Consider the following 16648-nt stretch of genomic DNA (forward strand, 5'->3'; position numbering starts at 1 on the left):
TTACCGTTCGCTACTGCCTTGCCTTCGCGGGGAATTTCTGCTCCAAATTTATACGTTCTTGTTTTGGTAGCAGCCCAGCAGTTTAATCTGCCCTGTAGCATTTCCTCTGACAATGAATCACTTTTAACTGGATACTGTCAACAAACAGTTGGAGCCACGAGGAAGAAGCTTGGAGATGGAGGAACCAGCCTACATCCGTAGGATTGCAGCTCCGTCTTCTCTGTCCCTTCTGGATCCTCGGACTACCCCAACTCTCGCTCCCCTCTGGGTGCTCCGGTCACCTGCTGTTTTCATTCCCACATCAGGTGGCTGTAGAGGTCTAGGCTTGTTTCGGACCGGTGGGGGAATGCGGGATCTGTTGCGCAGGGGTTTAATGGGAGGAGACGTGACGAGACATGGCTGTGTTAGAGGGATTTGTCAACTTTGGATGAAAGGAGTTTTTAAATGTGTGTAGAAAGAGAGGTGCTTTTAAAAGAAGTTGGCTGAACAGGTGGGTTAAAAAAGATCAAGAGCACGAGACACGGAAAGGCTTCAGTAGATGCATGCTTTTGCTTTCCTTACTGGACAGAGCTAAATTGTCAGGGTGAGAAAAGAAGCAAAAAGTTTCGGCTTTGCTTTCAAACTTCTTAGGAAACGTTAATCTAGACTAAGCTGAAACTATTTGGTAGGATTCAACTAGTGCTCGGCGATAGCTGAAGGAGGTGTGGAAAACAAGTTGGGTGGGAAGCATTTCAGTTGTCAATCCCGTTTTACCGGTGAGAACCTCTTCCAAAACTGAATTGTCATCTTTCCCTCCCCTCAGGTAAAAAGCTGAGGATGGAGACAAGCTTTACGCTGTGGCCTAAAGGTCAGCAAACTCAGGCACCGTCAGGATCATCAGGGAGAGCGAATACTGACCAGACCTCGTTTGAGAAAGGCTTTCCACCAGCACCAGCACAGTGGGGAAAAAGGTAGCAGAAAGTGCCCCTTGCTGCAAGCAGAGCAGTGTGTCTCAGGCACACACAGGTACATGGAGAAAGACCTGCTGGAGGTAGAGACAAACTGTACGCACTCCAGGTTTATGTCTGGTGGCTCTTGGGATGTTCAGATAGATACGTTAGTTGAGATCTGAAGTATATAAAGGCTTTATTTTGTTGTGATAGAACTGCTGCAACCACAGTCATTTTTGCCGTGCGTTACTTCTCCTCTAACAGGGGACCTTACGTAAACTCTCCAAAGTGGGGATGTCAGGGCTGTGACAGGATACTTGGTGAACAACAAAAGGCCCCGATGTATACAGAGAGGAAGGCAAATCCGTATTCCATCGTTAAGAGGTAGTGGTCACTTAGAGCCAGGATTTGCTAGGAAACATTTCCTTGTCTGCACCTTTCCAGTCATTATTTTTTTCTTTCAGTGTCTTATTTGGTTAAGCTTATCCACGTACGGGAATTTGCTGCCCAAATGTTTCTGTTCCAAGATGATGGTGGACAACGGGAAACTTCAATCGGCTGAAAATGAGAAAGGAAATGTCCCCCAAGATGGCAAAACCAGACCCGTGTGTCCTCCAGGTCTACCTTGCTGTAGTTCCAGCTAGCAGGGCTTTGGCTCACTGTTGAATATGCTGTCTGTATCTTGACTGTTAAGTCTTCCTTTCACAAAATCCCCTGGTACTGATCTCATTACCAAGATGGATTTTTGGTGTTTTAGCTGGTGCTGAAAATGGAAAATAGCTACTTCAAGGAGGAAGGGCTAGAACCAAGTATTGATACTGTTCAGGGTTGCTTGTTTTTATGTTCTCTCTTTAAATGTCCTCTGCTGGCCACGACTGCAGACAGGGTGCTGCTGGGAGAAGTAGCCTTCCGACCTCTGCTGGCATCGCCTTTTGTGAGTCCTTAGCATGGTTCAAAAATCGAGCGACATTAGTTCGTGTTCACAGATTGTGGTGTCTGGCATAGGGCTCAGTATGTGGTAGTTTGAACCTATGGAGATTTACTGTAGCAGGGCATTTAAGCATTTGCTTTGCTTTCACAGGGTCTGAGGGGACCTAAAGGTTAAATGAGATTGACTCTGATCCAATTGATGATGCCCATGCTTGCCTTCAGACCTTTGAGCAAAGTCCTGAACACCTTGCTTCACATGGTTTTGTTATGGCTCTCATCTCTCTTTAGTGTTACTATTTCAAAAGGGGAAGAATGCAGTACCTTGCCACTGTTTTTTAAAAAAAAAAACACATTTGCCTGACCTAGAGATAGGTTTTAGATGTTAAATCAGCATGTGGCTTTGTAACTCAGATATTAAACCCTGAGTGTTTAAATTATTTTATTTTACCTATTTGAGCGATGCTGTTTTAGATACTCTAAACATCTAGACGTGTTTGTATTTTGTATACCTTTGAAGAGTGGGAGTTCCAGGTTTGAAATTTGGGGTTGGGTCTGTTCCTTCAAGAATACAGCCACTAGGAGACACTATCACTGCATCTGTAGTAGTAAACTACCCAGAGGCAGAGCAGGTGTCTGAGCTGGGAGCTCAACCCTCTGCGCGCAGGTCAGCCCCGGAGCAGTTCGGCCACGGCTCTCCCAGTTCACAGGCATGGTTAGGCACTCAGCATGGACCGGTGGCCATTCCCAGTGGGCAGTTTGGATGTCATCACCGTATCGTGGAGAGTTCAATAATACTCTTCCATTTCCACTGGTCTTGGTGCGAGAGAACAGTACCAGAGCAGGTTTATGAAAAGAACAGAGAAGTTACCCTTACGGATATGTGGTACACAGTTAACAGGCAAGTCTGTGTGGGCGTGTGTGCATGCACCCTGCTACAAAATAAATCTAGTGAAGTGGAAGAGTACGCTGAAACATTATGTTTGAAAATACAGAAGTCTGGGTAATTGCTTAGCATCGTGATTTGATTAGTGAAATCGTTTTAAGTGCTTCACAATTTTATGTACACTTAATATAAATGGTGGTTATGTAATATGAAATGGCACAGATGCAGAGCTCCTATCCTGTTCAGAGTAGCAGCTATACTGCATGCAAGCGACGGAGATCCCTGTCTTGATATTTGACTTTATCAACATCTCACTTGACAGGAAAAAAAACCCCAACAAAAACCCCAGCTGTTGTCCATTCTTCCTCTCCAAACTTAATTGTTCCTACATTCTTCTTCTATAGATACTGTATCTTCATCCCAAGTTTCACTGTCTCTAAAGCTACAGTTCCATGGTCACGAATACGGTTTGTCTGTACTACCTGATCACCAAACAATACGAGTTCAGTCCAGATCAGGGAGCATATGATTTGATTTCTCTAAAATTAGCCACAGCATATAGTATGGAGCTTACACAGGTTTTATACGAGCTGTAGAAAGATGATTATTAGTCAATTCTACACAAAGTTAACACAGGAGGCACAAATAATAAATACCTCACCCGGCATCAAGCCCTGTGGATACAAGTTAACCTGTTAGCGTTTTTTGAACAAATTTGAACCTTAAGAATTAATTTATTGTACAGGATTAGTGTTTTAGTCATGCGGCTGCGGTGGTTTTGGATCTTGGAGTAGGAGTCCTAAAGCCATTTGCTGCGTTGTCAAGACAAAGCCTGAAAGGGAGATTGCCAACACTTATTATGCGCCTAGCCCAGAGACAACAGGACACACCTAGGTGAGTCAGAAAAACTTGCTTTGCGTTTCATGGTAGGCTTCAGGCACCTACATAGGAGAGTGGGTTTTCAGGATCTGCCACAATATGTACAACAAGCACACCCACAGATTTCTTGTCATCTGAGTTTTTACTCTGTAATTTACCCACAAAATTCCTCTAAATGGAAACTTGATGAAATGTGCTGGCACAAATGTTTTGATACTTCAGAGGGTGAAATCCTCCAAGTGCTCTCACTGTTACTTTTATGCCTGGTTCGAACAGCGCTGACTCAGGATGGAGATGTTTTACCCTATGCTCTTTCTCAGACCTTTTGTGGGACAGATGGAGTGGATGTAGCCTATTAATTAGACATATCAGCTGTGGCTCTGACCTCATTTCACTGTTGTCAGTTGCAAATCTCTCATCGATTTCAATAAAATAGAATTAGGCTTGCTCTACAGAAGATAACTCAAGTTCCTTAAAACTGATCTGATGACATGATAGTTGTCATGGCCCCAACCTTCAGTTTGCCCTTGAGCTACACTTTCAAAAAGAAGTTGTCACCTAGACATTAACTCCATTTTTCTACATATCCAGATCCTTATATTGATGCAGAAGGATTGAAATACTTCTTATAAAGTCTACAGGGACTTATTTATTCTGAACTTTTTGGAAAAAGCAGGTTATAGTATTGGATTAGATATACAAAGGCTAAAGGGAGATAGTGCTTCTTTAAAAAATAGCTAAAGTTTTCAAAAGTCTTGCCTTACCATAGCTTTCTGTGAGATAAACACGCATGTACACTCTCCTCCATGAACACACGTGCAGATGTAGATGTACAAATGCACTAAGAACTCAGCATACAGAGCAGTATTGTATTTCTATACTAGCAAATTACTGCCTTTAATTTTTCTTCTTTGTCTTCCTGTTTTCCCCTTGATCTACAGGCTATCCCAACCAAGATTGCTAATAACTGTAAAATTGTGAGCAGTATTTAAAGGGTCACAGATTTTCAGTTTAAAAAGGCTGTCATTAAAACTCCGTCCTGTTTCACCTGCGTAGCAGTGTGGTTGGCATGCGGGTTCCTTCTCGGTGTATGCGACAGTGGGAGTGCCGGGCTGTGTGTGCGGGGGGACGCGGAGCCCCCACTAACCCTACCCTGCGGTGCCAGGCTACCTCTGCAAAGAGTTGTCTTCGTACAGGAGCGAGCTGTGTGCTTGCGAGGGGTGCGGAGAGAAGGCACGGTGCTAACAAGTGCGCCTTCATCTTCGGTACCTTCTCGTTTAATACCTTTTCATTCTCTGTATGATTTAATTACCTTCCCCAGCCCAATGTGTTGCAATACCTGCTCTTCAGAACAATTAATTATATGAGTTCTTGAAAACTGGATCTGTCAAACCCATCATCTCTCTTATTGTCCATCTGCTAATGCAAACTCCTCTCTTGCCAAGTCAGTACAGTATTTCACACGTTTAGCCTCCAGCTTATTAGTTTAAAATGCTATTTCCAGAGGCATGCAAGCAATAAAAATAAGTGTGCTTTTATATATTTAATCCTACTTCTATATTAATTTCAAAGCCTCTCAGTGTACTTAAAGCTTTAAGACAATTAGCTACAGTACATGTCTCGGTGTTTGGGAAAGATAACAGACTATGCTCAAAGATCATCATATTTTCTAACTTTTATCTAGAACATACTTGATCCTGTGTAAGCAGTTCCAAATTGGGGATTCTTACAAGGAAGAACAAAAAAGAACCAAGGCATAAAAGAATTAAGGAACACTCCTGCTAATTACAGGTATCTTCAGGAGAATGGCATGCAATTCACAAAAATGCAGGTTCAGTGACATGTCTGAGAAATCAAATTCATTGAAGTGTTTTAAAGAAAAGAAGGTGGAAGGGGAATTTAAAAACGAAAAACATTTAATTTTTACTTTTCAAAAATAATGCATAGTTTCAGTCCAAACATTTTCATTTCAAACCTATTTTTGAGTTGAAAAAAAGGTCAATGAAAAAAGGAAGACTAAAATGAAATGGTAGGGGCTCCACTAACAAAGGAAAACACTTCAGTGTGTATTAGGGAGACATTTTGGGTTGACTAAAACAGTATTTGTCTTTTTTAGTGCTTGGGTTTTTTTAAGTTTTGCTGACAAACTCAAAACATATCTTTAGTGTGACTGCGACTGATCTATTTCTTGACTTTTTAAAAATATAAACACCAAGTCAAAAATCAGTAATTTTTCCAGGCTGCTTTTTGCTCTGTAGCCTTTTTTACTATTTTCTCAACACATGATTTAATCTCTGGGCTATTCCTGTAAGTATTTAAATTTATATAGAATCATAGAATAGTCTGGGTTGGAAGGGACCTTTAAAGGTCATCCAGTCCAACCCCCCTGCAATGAGCAGGGACATCTTCAACTAGATCAGGTTGCTCAGAGCCCCGTCCAGCCTGACCTTGAACGTTTCCAGGGATGGGGCATCCACCACCTCCCTGGGCAACCTGTTCCAGTGTTTCACCACCCCCATCATAAAAAATTTCTTCCTTATACCGAGTCTAAATCAACCCTCTTTCAGTTTAAAATGGTTACCCCTTGTCCTATTGCAACAGGCCCTGCTAAAAAGTTTGTCCCCATCTTTCTCATAAGCCCCCTTTAAAGTACTGAAAGGCTGCTATGAGGTCTCCCTGGAGCCTTCTCTTCTCCAGGCTGAACAACCCCAACTCTCTCAGCCTTTCTTCACAGGAGACGTGTTCCATCCCTCTGATCGTTTTTGTGGCCCTCCTCTGGACCCGCTCCAAAAGGTCCATGTCTTTCCTGTGCTGAGGACTCCAGCGGTGGACGCAGTGCTGCAGGTGGGGTCTCACCAGAGCAGAGAAGAGGAGCAGAATTACTTCCCTTGACGTGCTGGCCACGATTCTTTTGATGCAGCCCAGGATATGGTTGGCTTTCTGGGCTGTAAGTGCGCATTGCCAGGTCATGTCCAGTTTTTCTTCCACCAGTACCCCCAAGTCCTTCTCTGCAGGGCTGCTCTCGGTCCCTTCATCCCCCAGCCTCTATTGATACCATGGGTTGCCCCAACCTGGGTGCAGGACCTTGCACTTGGCCTTGCTGAACCTCATGAGGTTCACATGGGCCCACCTCTCAAGCTTGTCCAGGTCCCTCTGGATGGCATCCCATCCCTCAGGCATGTCAGCCACACCACTCAGCTTGGTGTCACCCACAAACTTGCTGAGGGTGCACTCAATTGCACTGCCTGTCATTGATGAAGATATTAAACAGTACTGGTCCCAATACGGACTCCTGAGGGGCACCACTCATCACTGACCTCCATCTAGATATTGAGTCATTGACCACTACCCTCTGCATGCAACCATCCAGTCAATTCCTCATCCACCAAACAGTCCACCCATCAAATCCATACCTCTCCATTTTAGAGAGAAGGATGTTGTGAGGGACCATGTCAAAGGCCTTACAGAAGTCCAGATAGATGACATCCATGGCTCTTCCCTTGTCCACTGATGTAGCTGCTCCATCATAGAAGGCCACTAGGTTGGTCAGCCAGGACTTGCCCTTGGTGAAGCCATGCCGGCTGTCTCAAATCACCTCCCTGTCCTCCATGTGCCTTAGCATAGCTTCTAGGAGGATCTGTTCCATGATCTTCCCAGGCACAGAGGTGAGGCTGACAGGTCGGTAGTTCCCAGGGTCCTCCTTTCTACCCTTTTTAAAAATGGGTGCAGTGTTTCCCTTTTTCCAGTCACTAGGGACTTCACCTGACTGCCATGACTTTTCAAATATCATGGAGAGTGGCTTGGGAACTGCATCAGCCAATTCCCTCAGGACTCTGGGATGCATTTCTCATCAGGTCCCATAGAGACTCATCAGGTTCCTCAGGCGGTCTGAAACCTGGTATTTTCTTACAGTGGGAGGGACCTTGCTCCCCCAGTCCTTGCCTTGAGGTCCATCCACTCAAGAGGTGTGGGAAGAGAGGTCGCCAGTGAAGACTGAGGCAAAAAACCTGCCGAGTACCTCAGCCTTCTCCTTGTCCATTGTTACCAGTTTGCCAGTCTTGCTCATTGGGGGGGCACGCTTTCTTTGACCTTCTTTTTCTGGCTGACATACTTACAGAAGCCCTTCTTATTATTCTTTGCATCCCTTGCCAAGTTCTGCTCCAGCCACACCTTGGCCTTCCTCACCCCATCCCTACACAACCGGGCAGTGTCCCTATACTCTTCCCAAGATACCTGTCCCTGCTTTCACTGCCTGTGCACTTCCTTCTTGTCCTTTAGTTTGACCAGCAGGTCTTGACTCATCCATCCTGGTCTCTTGCCTTCCTTTCCCGATTTCTTACACCTGGGGATCGAGAGCTCTTGCACTCTATGGAAAGCATCCGTAAAGGTCTGCCAGCTCTGTTCTGCTCCCTTGTCCCTGAGAGCAGTTTCCCAGGGGGTCCTACTGACTAACTCCTTGAACAGCTGGAAGTGTGCTTTCCTAAAATTCAGGCTCCTGACTTTACTCTTTGCTGACCCATACCCCTCAGGACTGCGAACTCCATCAGTGCATGATCGCTGCAGCCCAGGCCGCCTCCAGACTTGACGTCACCCATTAGCTCACTTGTGTTGGTGACCAACAGGTCCAGCAGCGTTGTTTATTACCTGGCTTAAGAAGTTATCCTCAAAGCATTCCAGGAGTCTCCTGGATTGCCTACAGCTTGCCATGCTACTTTTCCAGCAGATGTTGGGGTGGCTGAAGTCCCCCAGCAGGACGAAAGCCTGCGAGCGCGATGCCTCCTGTAGCTGGACTGAGAAGGCTTTGTCAATAGGCTCCCCTTGATCAGGTTGGCCTGCAGTAGACACCAACCACAAGGTTCCCTTTGTTGCCTCGGTCTCCAATTCTTACCCATAAGCTTTTAACCTCCTCGTGGCTATTCTTCAGAGACAGCTCTTCACAGTCTATCCATTTCTTGATGTAGAGGGCAACCCCTCTGTCCCTCCTTCCTCGCCTGTCCCTTTTGAACAGCCTGTAGCCATTGATAGCTGCACTTCAGTCATGGGATTCATCCCACCAAGTTTCAGTAACGGCAACTAGGTCGTAGCTTTCGAGCAGCATGGTATTTTCCAGCGCCTCCTGTTTGCTGCCCGTGCTGCGTGCAGTGGTGTAGAGGCACTTCAGCTGGGCTGTCAGCCATGTCACCTTCTCAGGGGAACACCCCTTAATTCCTTTGAGGTATTTCACTGGTGTTTCACTGTTGGCTCCCAGTACCTCAAGAGCCCCTGGCTCATCTCTGTAAGACTTCCAAGTGTGCTTCAGTGTAGCCAGCACATCTCAAAGCAACAGGCTGAGGGCCCTCGCTAGCACGCCATCCCTCTAACCTTGGCATGTCATCCCACAGCTTGTCACGGGCAAGCCTGGTGCCATCCCCCTCCCCCTTCAGATCTAGTTTAAAGCTCTGCCAATGAGCCCCGCTAGCTCATGAGCAAAGACCCTCTTCCCCCTTTGAGAAAGGCGAATCCCATCTGAAGCCAGCAGGCCTGGGGCTGCGCAGGCCATCCCATTATCGAAAACCCCCAAATTGTGGCGGGGACAGCAGCCGCGGAGCCACGTATTAATAGACTGGGTCCGTCTGTTTCTTCCAACGTTGCTGCCCGCAACTGGAAGGAGAGAGGAAAAAATAACCCATGCTCCAGATTCCTTTACCAACCATCCCAAGGCCCTGAAGTCTCTTTTGATCGCCCCTGGACTACGCATCGCAGCTTCATCGCCACCCGCATGGAAGTGCAGTAATGGGTAATAGTCCGAGGGCTGTACCAAGCTTGAAGTTTCCTAGTGATGTCCTTAACCCGGGCCCCAGGGAGGCAGCAGGCTTCCCTACGAGGAGGGTCTGTCTGGCATATTGGACCCTCTGTTCCCCTCAGAAGGGAGTCCCCTACACCTGTAATATATATTACGTATATGTGTGTGTGTATTCATATACATGTATGCTTCATTGCTCCATTGCAGGTACTGTCTTTTCAGCCATTTTATTTAGTAGACTTTGCTGCTGTTTCTGTCATATTGGTGCATTTTAATTCCACCTCTGTCATATATTTCCATAGTAACTTTTGGCTTTCTCTTTTACCATTAGATATTGATCTAATTCTTACACTTTCAGTCACCTCTGTTGTCATGCTTTTATTTCTAGTCCTTCGTGGCTTCTGTTTTGTCTTTTTTTTATAATAATTCTCTTTCCTTGTCACTAGACACTGATGATTCACCTAGGGTCTCTGTGAAGACAGTCAGTTGAGAAGAGATTTTGCCAAGTCTCCATGCTTCAGTACTATTTTGTTTAGTCTGGAGTAAAATGGTTCTTCTTCTCTGGCTACATACAAAGGCATATCTGATTCTGTCTTCAGCTGGTTCACTGGTGTTGCCTCCAAAATTGCCAGGAAGTTTTGAGCCTTTTCTCTGTCAATCTCAAAACCTGTTAGTGTATTTTGTGGTGTTGATTTTCACAACAGCAGGTTTACAGCGTTCGTTTTTAATACTGGTAACTATAGGTAGGCATAGGGGCTGCCTGCCTGTCTCTGTTGGGTGGGCAGGATGACGCTGCCATTACCAAAGTCAAGGTCCTTGAGCTCCGTCCAGGAATTGAGCTTTTTCTTATTCTGTGATAGCTCATTATCAACTGCATCTCCAAGAAGAAGATAATGGACAGCACCTCTGAAGTAGATATTTTGGGGCAAGTTTAAATGTAACCAATCATCCCTTTGGCATATCCAGAATAATAGTGATGTATCCAAGCGCAAAATCTGTGTGAGTGGGAAGATGGTCAGTTCGGTACTAGAACGCTTAGAGAGGGTAGCAGTAAAGCCTGCATTCAAACTGATACTTGCCAAAAGTGTAAGTGCATTAATTTATCCCTGTATGTCTACCACAGGGAGGACAGGTAAACGGGTCTAAGGGGAGCTGTAAGTGTATCACCTGCTAGTTCACATTTCTATGTGCATCACATTAGTCTCGCTTAGCCCCACTGCCAAATTTGTGCTTCAAATCTGAGAGCGCCTGTACCTCTGATTTTCTTGTGGCCTCCTCAAGCCACACCATGTGGTTTCCAGATGGTGGACTTCATCTCCCCTGAGGCAGGAACCCCTGGTGTTTGCCTTTCCAACCATTCATTGTACTTTCCTCCTGTCGTTTACTGTGCTAACCCCAGCAGCTGAGTTAAGTTTGGATCTTGGAGATCTTCCCTCTCGCGGGGACAATGACAGAGATCAGCAGTAACCAAGTCACATGCGCGGCTAAGCTTCTGATGTGCTGCACCTCATTCACGAAGGCTGTCTGGCAGGTGCTGTGCACAAACCTGGCGGTTCCGACTCCTTTGGGCAAGTGCGTCTGATGCAGCACCCTCTTAGAGGGGATGACTGACACCTCTGGTACATCTTTGCAACCTGGAGGAGCAACATGATCAGGGACCAGTTTAGGTCCTGAAGGTGGTATAACTGTATTAGCCTAGCATTGTATCCAGGCTAATGACTGCCTCTTAGCCAGGCTAATTAGCTAGAGTGCAGGAGAGAGCTAGTATGGATGTCCCAGGCTAGCACAGAGGCAGGCATGGGTACCTTTTATGTCCTAGGTCTGGCCCATACAGAGCCTGAAAGCCTGCTTCTCAACAGGTTTCTCAGTCCAAGGAAAAAAAGATCAATGTTATTTCTTCTGGAGCATGAAAATTATGGCCAGCATTTGTGACTTTTACTAACCACCAACCATCTAGGACCGTGGCTTCCTTAATCTAAAAAAAATGCTGACACATATGTAACATGTAGCTGAGGATATGAGAGTGGACTAGAGGCTCTCCAGAGGTCCCTTCCAACCTCAACCATTCTGAGATTCTGTATACCACAAATACATGGTATGCAGCTGTATCCATGTAGTATCTTCATATCTCAGTTCTTGAATATGGCTGTGGTGCAATATACTGCTGGCGCACCATACCGTACTAGACTACGTCCATGTTACTGATTTTTCACGAGATTGGCTTTAGGCTATGTATACATGAACAACAGTCCAGCCCAACAGGAATAGTTGGTCCACACTACACTGGTTAGTATGTGGAGAGCCTTAAGTATGCTCCTAGAGTGCTTTTCCTGGTGTAGCTTAATTCAAAAGTAATTCACTGCGTCTGTCCCAACACAGCTCTGCAATGCGAACCAGAGCACAGCGGGTGGGCATCGTCAGGAAGTTCACTCCAGAAGCTCGCTCCCGATTTGGACTAAATTGCTAACATAAGTTTAGCCTCGGTTGGTTACTGATGCTCCTCAGGTAAGTACTCCCCACTGGGCAGGTTCCTGGCAGGCTCCTGTCATCTTCTGGATACTCACGTGCGTGCTGGCAGCACAGCCGCTTCTGTGGCCACAAGCCGAGATGCTGCCGTGGCCTGTTGAGACATTTGTGTACGTAAGCCACTAGTGAAGAGTGCTTGGCCTGCTCATCGCAAGGGGCACAGACCGGGGCAAAGCATGGCTGGAACCCCCAATCACACAGAACGTGGAGGCCTCTGTTGCAAATTCATCCCAAACGCGCGGAGGGCTTGTGGCCCCATACAACGGCAGAAGCAGCATACCCAGTATGTACGATGGTAGTACACTTCCTCTGAGGCAGAAAGCTATCTCATTAATTAAGCATCTGGTCCTTATCTGTGTAAGAACTACTCTTGCTATAGTAACCGAGAAGAGATTTGTCCTTAAAAGTGCACATGTGTATGAGCACATGGCATCCCCACACACGCACACATATGGGAATTAATTAACACCTGGCTGCTATTTATATCACAGCAATCTGGGACAGGAAGTGAAAAACAGATCAGAATCCCTCACCCGACGTTTTAGGAGGACTTAGAACAGGCAGTTGGCAATGTCCCATGCTGGAAACTTCCAGGAAACACTATTCCTGTTGGTACAGAAAGTGCCAGAGGAACCTTCACAGCTACATAGGCCAAAAGCATTACAAAACCTGTGTCGCTGTAATACGAAAGCACCTCAGTAGGAAGCCTTCCACTGCTTCCAGGATTAGCTGTTGCCTTCCTTCTTGCTTTCTTTCCTGTCCTGTTTGCAGGCGTAAGTTCCCTGGTGGTCTGCTGAAGGGGGTTCCCAACAGTCCTTTCCGAGGGGAACCTGGAGGACCCTCTCAAAGGCATGGTGTTGGGCTCGAAGTTAAGGGCAGAATGGCCCCATAGCGGTCACAGTCTCTTCAAGCGAGTTGCTGGGGTGCCTTGAGGAGGACATTCCTGTCTCCCTTTTTGGGGAACGGGTTTGTGTCACATGGTGGCACCATTGCAAACCGAGTAAAGCTTGAACTCCTTCTGCAGCCTCTCTTGGGGAGGTCTAGGGGGTCTTCACACTCAGTCAGTAACCGAGGCTTGAACGTCTTTCACGTGTTGATCCCCTGATTGTGTCTGGCTTGAAATCAGTGAATAGGTGGAAAGACTTACTGGGCAGCGGGAAACAGATAAAACCCACAAGGATGGTGTGGTTGTGTAAGCCCCATTTTTTCAGGTAACCTGGCAGTAGATGCAAAATCATAGTGCAAAGAGTAAAAGCACAATATGCTGGTTGGTATTTATCATACCTGGCTATTTTTGCCAAGACACTTTTTTTTCTTCCGTGATAATATTTAGCAATGAAACGTTGCTATCAGTAGCAGTTAAGGATTTTGTGAAACATAAAGCCAGAATATATGTAGCTAAATTCAGACCAAAGGAACCCCATTCTGGCCACCTCGATTCTCACAAGCTTCCTGCCTTAGACGGTGGTATTGTGTTACGAAGTGCTCTTGAACAGTTAATGTTATTTTGTCTTTCCACAAATGAGGTAGGCTGTTGAGTTTCATAGTTGTGCGTGCTTTGGAAGCCTCTGTGTCTTAGGAGATCAATCTGCTTGAGATCTTGCTGTTTGTCATTGTGCTGGCAGTGTCCAAAAGCCTGGGCTGGGGATCAGAGCCCAGCTGTATGTTAACCGTTACGTATCTTTACAGTAAAAAGACAAGACAGTTGTCTGCTTTGGACAACTTGCACTCCCTTACAGAGATCCAGCAAACTGCTGCAGCGAGAGCATGGCAGTGTTTATTATCAGAACTTCTTTGTGCGCTGCATTTTTCTAGCTAAAAAAAGACAGCATCGGTTGTTACAGCCCTTTGACATAGGGGCCCTGGTGAGAGCAGGAGTAAGGTGGAGTCTGAAACCAATGCAGTTTGCAGGTTTTATTTATTCACTAAGCTACAGAGAAGTGTTTCTAATTCAAAATAACAACGGTGTTAGTTAATCTGGATGTATTGTCCAAATCAGGAGAAAAGAATGCATTTTCCTTTCTTGAGGGAATAGTAAAGATGTAGTCATAGAAAGGCTCAAATGCCAGTATCTTTATTCCTGTTCCATTTTGACCTTTGGGCTGCCCCCAAAATATCCTGCAGAGCCAGCATATGTAGCCCTTAACAATAAAAACATGAAGAACAATAATATTTAATCAGTGAAGTTTTCCCCTGTGTCTGGATCTCTCAATCTAGATTTGCCATTTGCTCTGATAAGTACAAGTGATTTTCCACTGTGTGTCATGCTATTCAACCTGCATATGAAACGGGTTCATTGCTTAGACTCCTTGACAAATCGATGTAACCACAGCGTGGGATGGATATAATTGACTTGAAAAAGTGTTAAGTGACAGTTTAATGCTACTGGGTGGTAACAGTCATAATATTTTCTATTCAGGCTCTGCATTAAAGGTACAAAATCATTGTGATACCTGAATCAGTGTAGCAGCCATTGTATGCCTCCTACTTGTGCAAATACAGGAGGATTTCACTAGTCAGTACATGTCTGAGATCACTAGGCTGCTCCCGACAGCCATTGCCTGCTGAGTGCTGGAGGTGATGGGAAGAAAGAGCTAGAGCTCTCACCTTAAAGCCACCGGCTCTACCTCTGCCCAGGGAGCACTGAAAGTCATCCCTTGGAAGCTGGTCAGAAGTGATGAGAGGAACCTGCCAGAACAGGGCATGGGTCGGACAGGCACATCAAACAGGAGCTGCAGAAACAGCAGTTAGTGCCTGGAGGTCAGACTTGGCCTCAAGACTGAGAACTGAAAAAGGGGAGACAAATTCATTACCTTCTTGTACCTGTGTGTTGATGCCTGGTGATTACCCTGGGTTATGCAGTGACCATACATCATCCGGTAAGTGAAGCATTTCCATAATTTTAGACACCGCAAGGAAATCACAGTAGTTGTCATATACTGTTTCTTCATTGTTCCCAAGGGGGAGAGAAAGGAAGAAGGAGGATTTTAACTTCCAGCCAGTGTCCCTGCTATTTATACTCCTTCTGCCATCAAGATGGTAGTTTCAGCAACCTGCCTTCTCATCCATGGCATATCAGGAGCGGCCACGTCAAGGTGTTGTTTTTCCAATCTGTTCATTAGTAATGCGGTGATACCAGAATGCCTAAGATGTGCCTCTTAGGGGCTAAAATTACATGTACAGAAAGATTAATGTCTCCTAATTTATCTTCCTGTCTAAACAGAGAAATCAGAGACAGCTTAGGAGAAGTAACGGATTCTCATCTTTATAGATGGAGAGGTAAGGTGTGAGGATTGCTCCCTGTCATACAGGAATCTGCGGCTGTGGATAGGACGGTTGTCCTGTCTCTGTGGTGTGCTGGTTTTGGCTGGGTAATGCAAAACTCTGTTTCCCACACTTTTCATCCCAGGTGATGTTGGTTGCCCCTTTGCTGCCTGACTAGAGCAGAGGGAGACCAGATGAGGGGCTGAACTTGCTTCTTTGTATGGACCTGCAGTGGCTTCTCTCTTCTTGCGAAAAGAAAATACCAGGATGTCTTCAGATTTATTGAATTGTTCAGGAATGCTTAGGTTCTCCTTTTTCTTTCCGTCAGTTTTTTTTTTTTTTCCCCTGAAACTTAAAATATCTGAAAACCTGACAATGACTATTTATTTTTAGAGGCAGACTGCATTTCTCAGAACTGCTGTTTCTGAGCACTGTTGTGAAACTGACGTGTTTATTAGTGGTGGCTGATTTGTAAAACTAGGGTTTTAGACATAAAAAGTACATACCTGAAGGGTAGAGGGGACATTTCCCAGTGACGAGAAGTACACTAGTGCCAAATGTACATCAAAATCCTTATTGGCAGATGACCAGCTTATCGCAATTCACAAACCTTCCATCACTATTTGCTTTGTGGACTATTACAAAAAAGTACTCAGGAAAAGGGAAGTCAAAACCTATCTGAAGCTGATGGTTTCTTTAACAATTTCTGGCATAATGTGTCATGTTTCAACAGGCAGATTCTTTCTCATGGCTTATGCTCTTGACATAACTTCAGATTCTGCCTAGCAGGACAGAATAGCAGGAGAGAGAAAAAAGTTAGTCTATCAGTTGATTAAGCAATTAGGTAGGCAAGATAACACCCCAGTAGGGCATTTTTTACATGACAAAGTGTAAAAGAAGAATGGAATAGTGTGTTTTCTTGAAATTGGCCATAAACAATTATTGTCAAGGGTCTTCCTTGTTTAAAGATATTCACACGTCTACTGAGCCATGGAAGACATTTTTACATACAGATACATACTAAAAAAACCACATGCAAACATGCAGTCTCTATTATGTCCAAGTGGCGATCTGCCACCAAGTTGCCAGGTGCGTCTAGGACATAACTGACAAACATGGCATAGTTTTAAATTGCCCCATTTGATATGCTGCAAAATTTACATTAAAGTGGAGATAGCATACCTATCCTTTGGTTTGTCTGTCTGGGTATTACTGGCCTCAAAACACATTTCTTAAAGATTTATTGACAGATTCTCTCCACAGTTTCACCATGTCCTGAGTTCAGGGTAAAAGAAGTATTTGGGCTCTGTGGAAGTGATCTTCACAGTCCCATCCCGGTATAAGCTAGAATATTCTAGCAAGTGCTTTAATTTTCAGCCTTTGGGATCATTTATAATAGTTAGTGAGTGTACTAGACATCCTTATCATGTATTTCCTCCTCAACATATCCTTTGT

General features: G+C 45.1%; 1 protein-coding gene and 1 long non-coding RNA gene across 4 annotated transcripts in view; both read left to right on the top strand.

Moving 5' to 3' along the window:
* SLC1A2 (solute carrier family 1 member 2) overlaps positions 1–16648 on the top strand; it is a 103356-nt gene that overhangs the window by 1606 nt on the left and 85102 nt on the right. The window lies entirely within an intron of this gene.
* Positions 144–4676, top strand: LOC115351688. The gene is made up of 2 exons (XR_003926869.1): positions 144–317; positions 803–4676. It is a non-coding gene; the product is annotated as an uncharacterized LOC115351688 (long non-coding RNA).

The sequence above is a fragment of the Aquila chrysaetos genome, chromosome 2 (assembly GCF_900496995.4).
Source record: "Aquila chrysaetos chrysaetos chromosome 2, bAquChr1.4, whole genome shotgun sequence".
Classification (NCBI taxonomy): Eukaryota; Metazoa; Chordata; class Aves; order Accipitriformes; family Accipitridae; genus Aquila; species Aquila chrysaetos.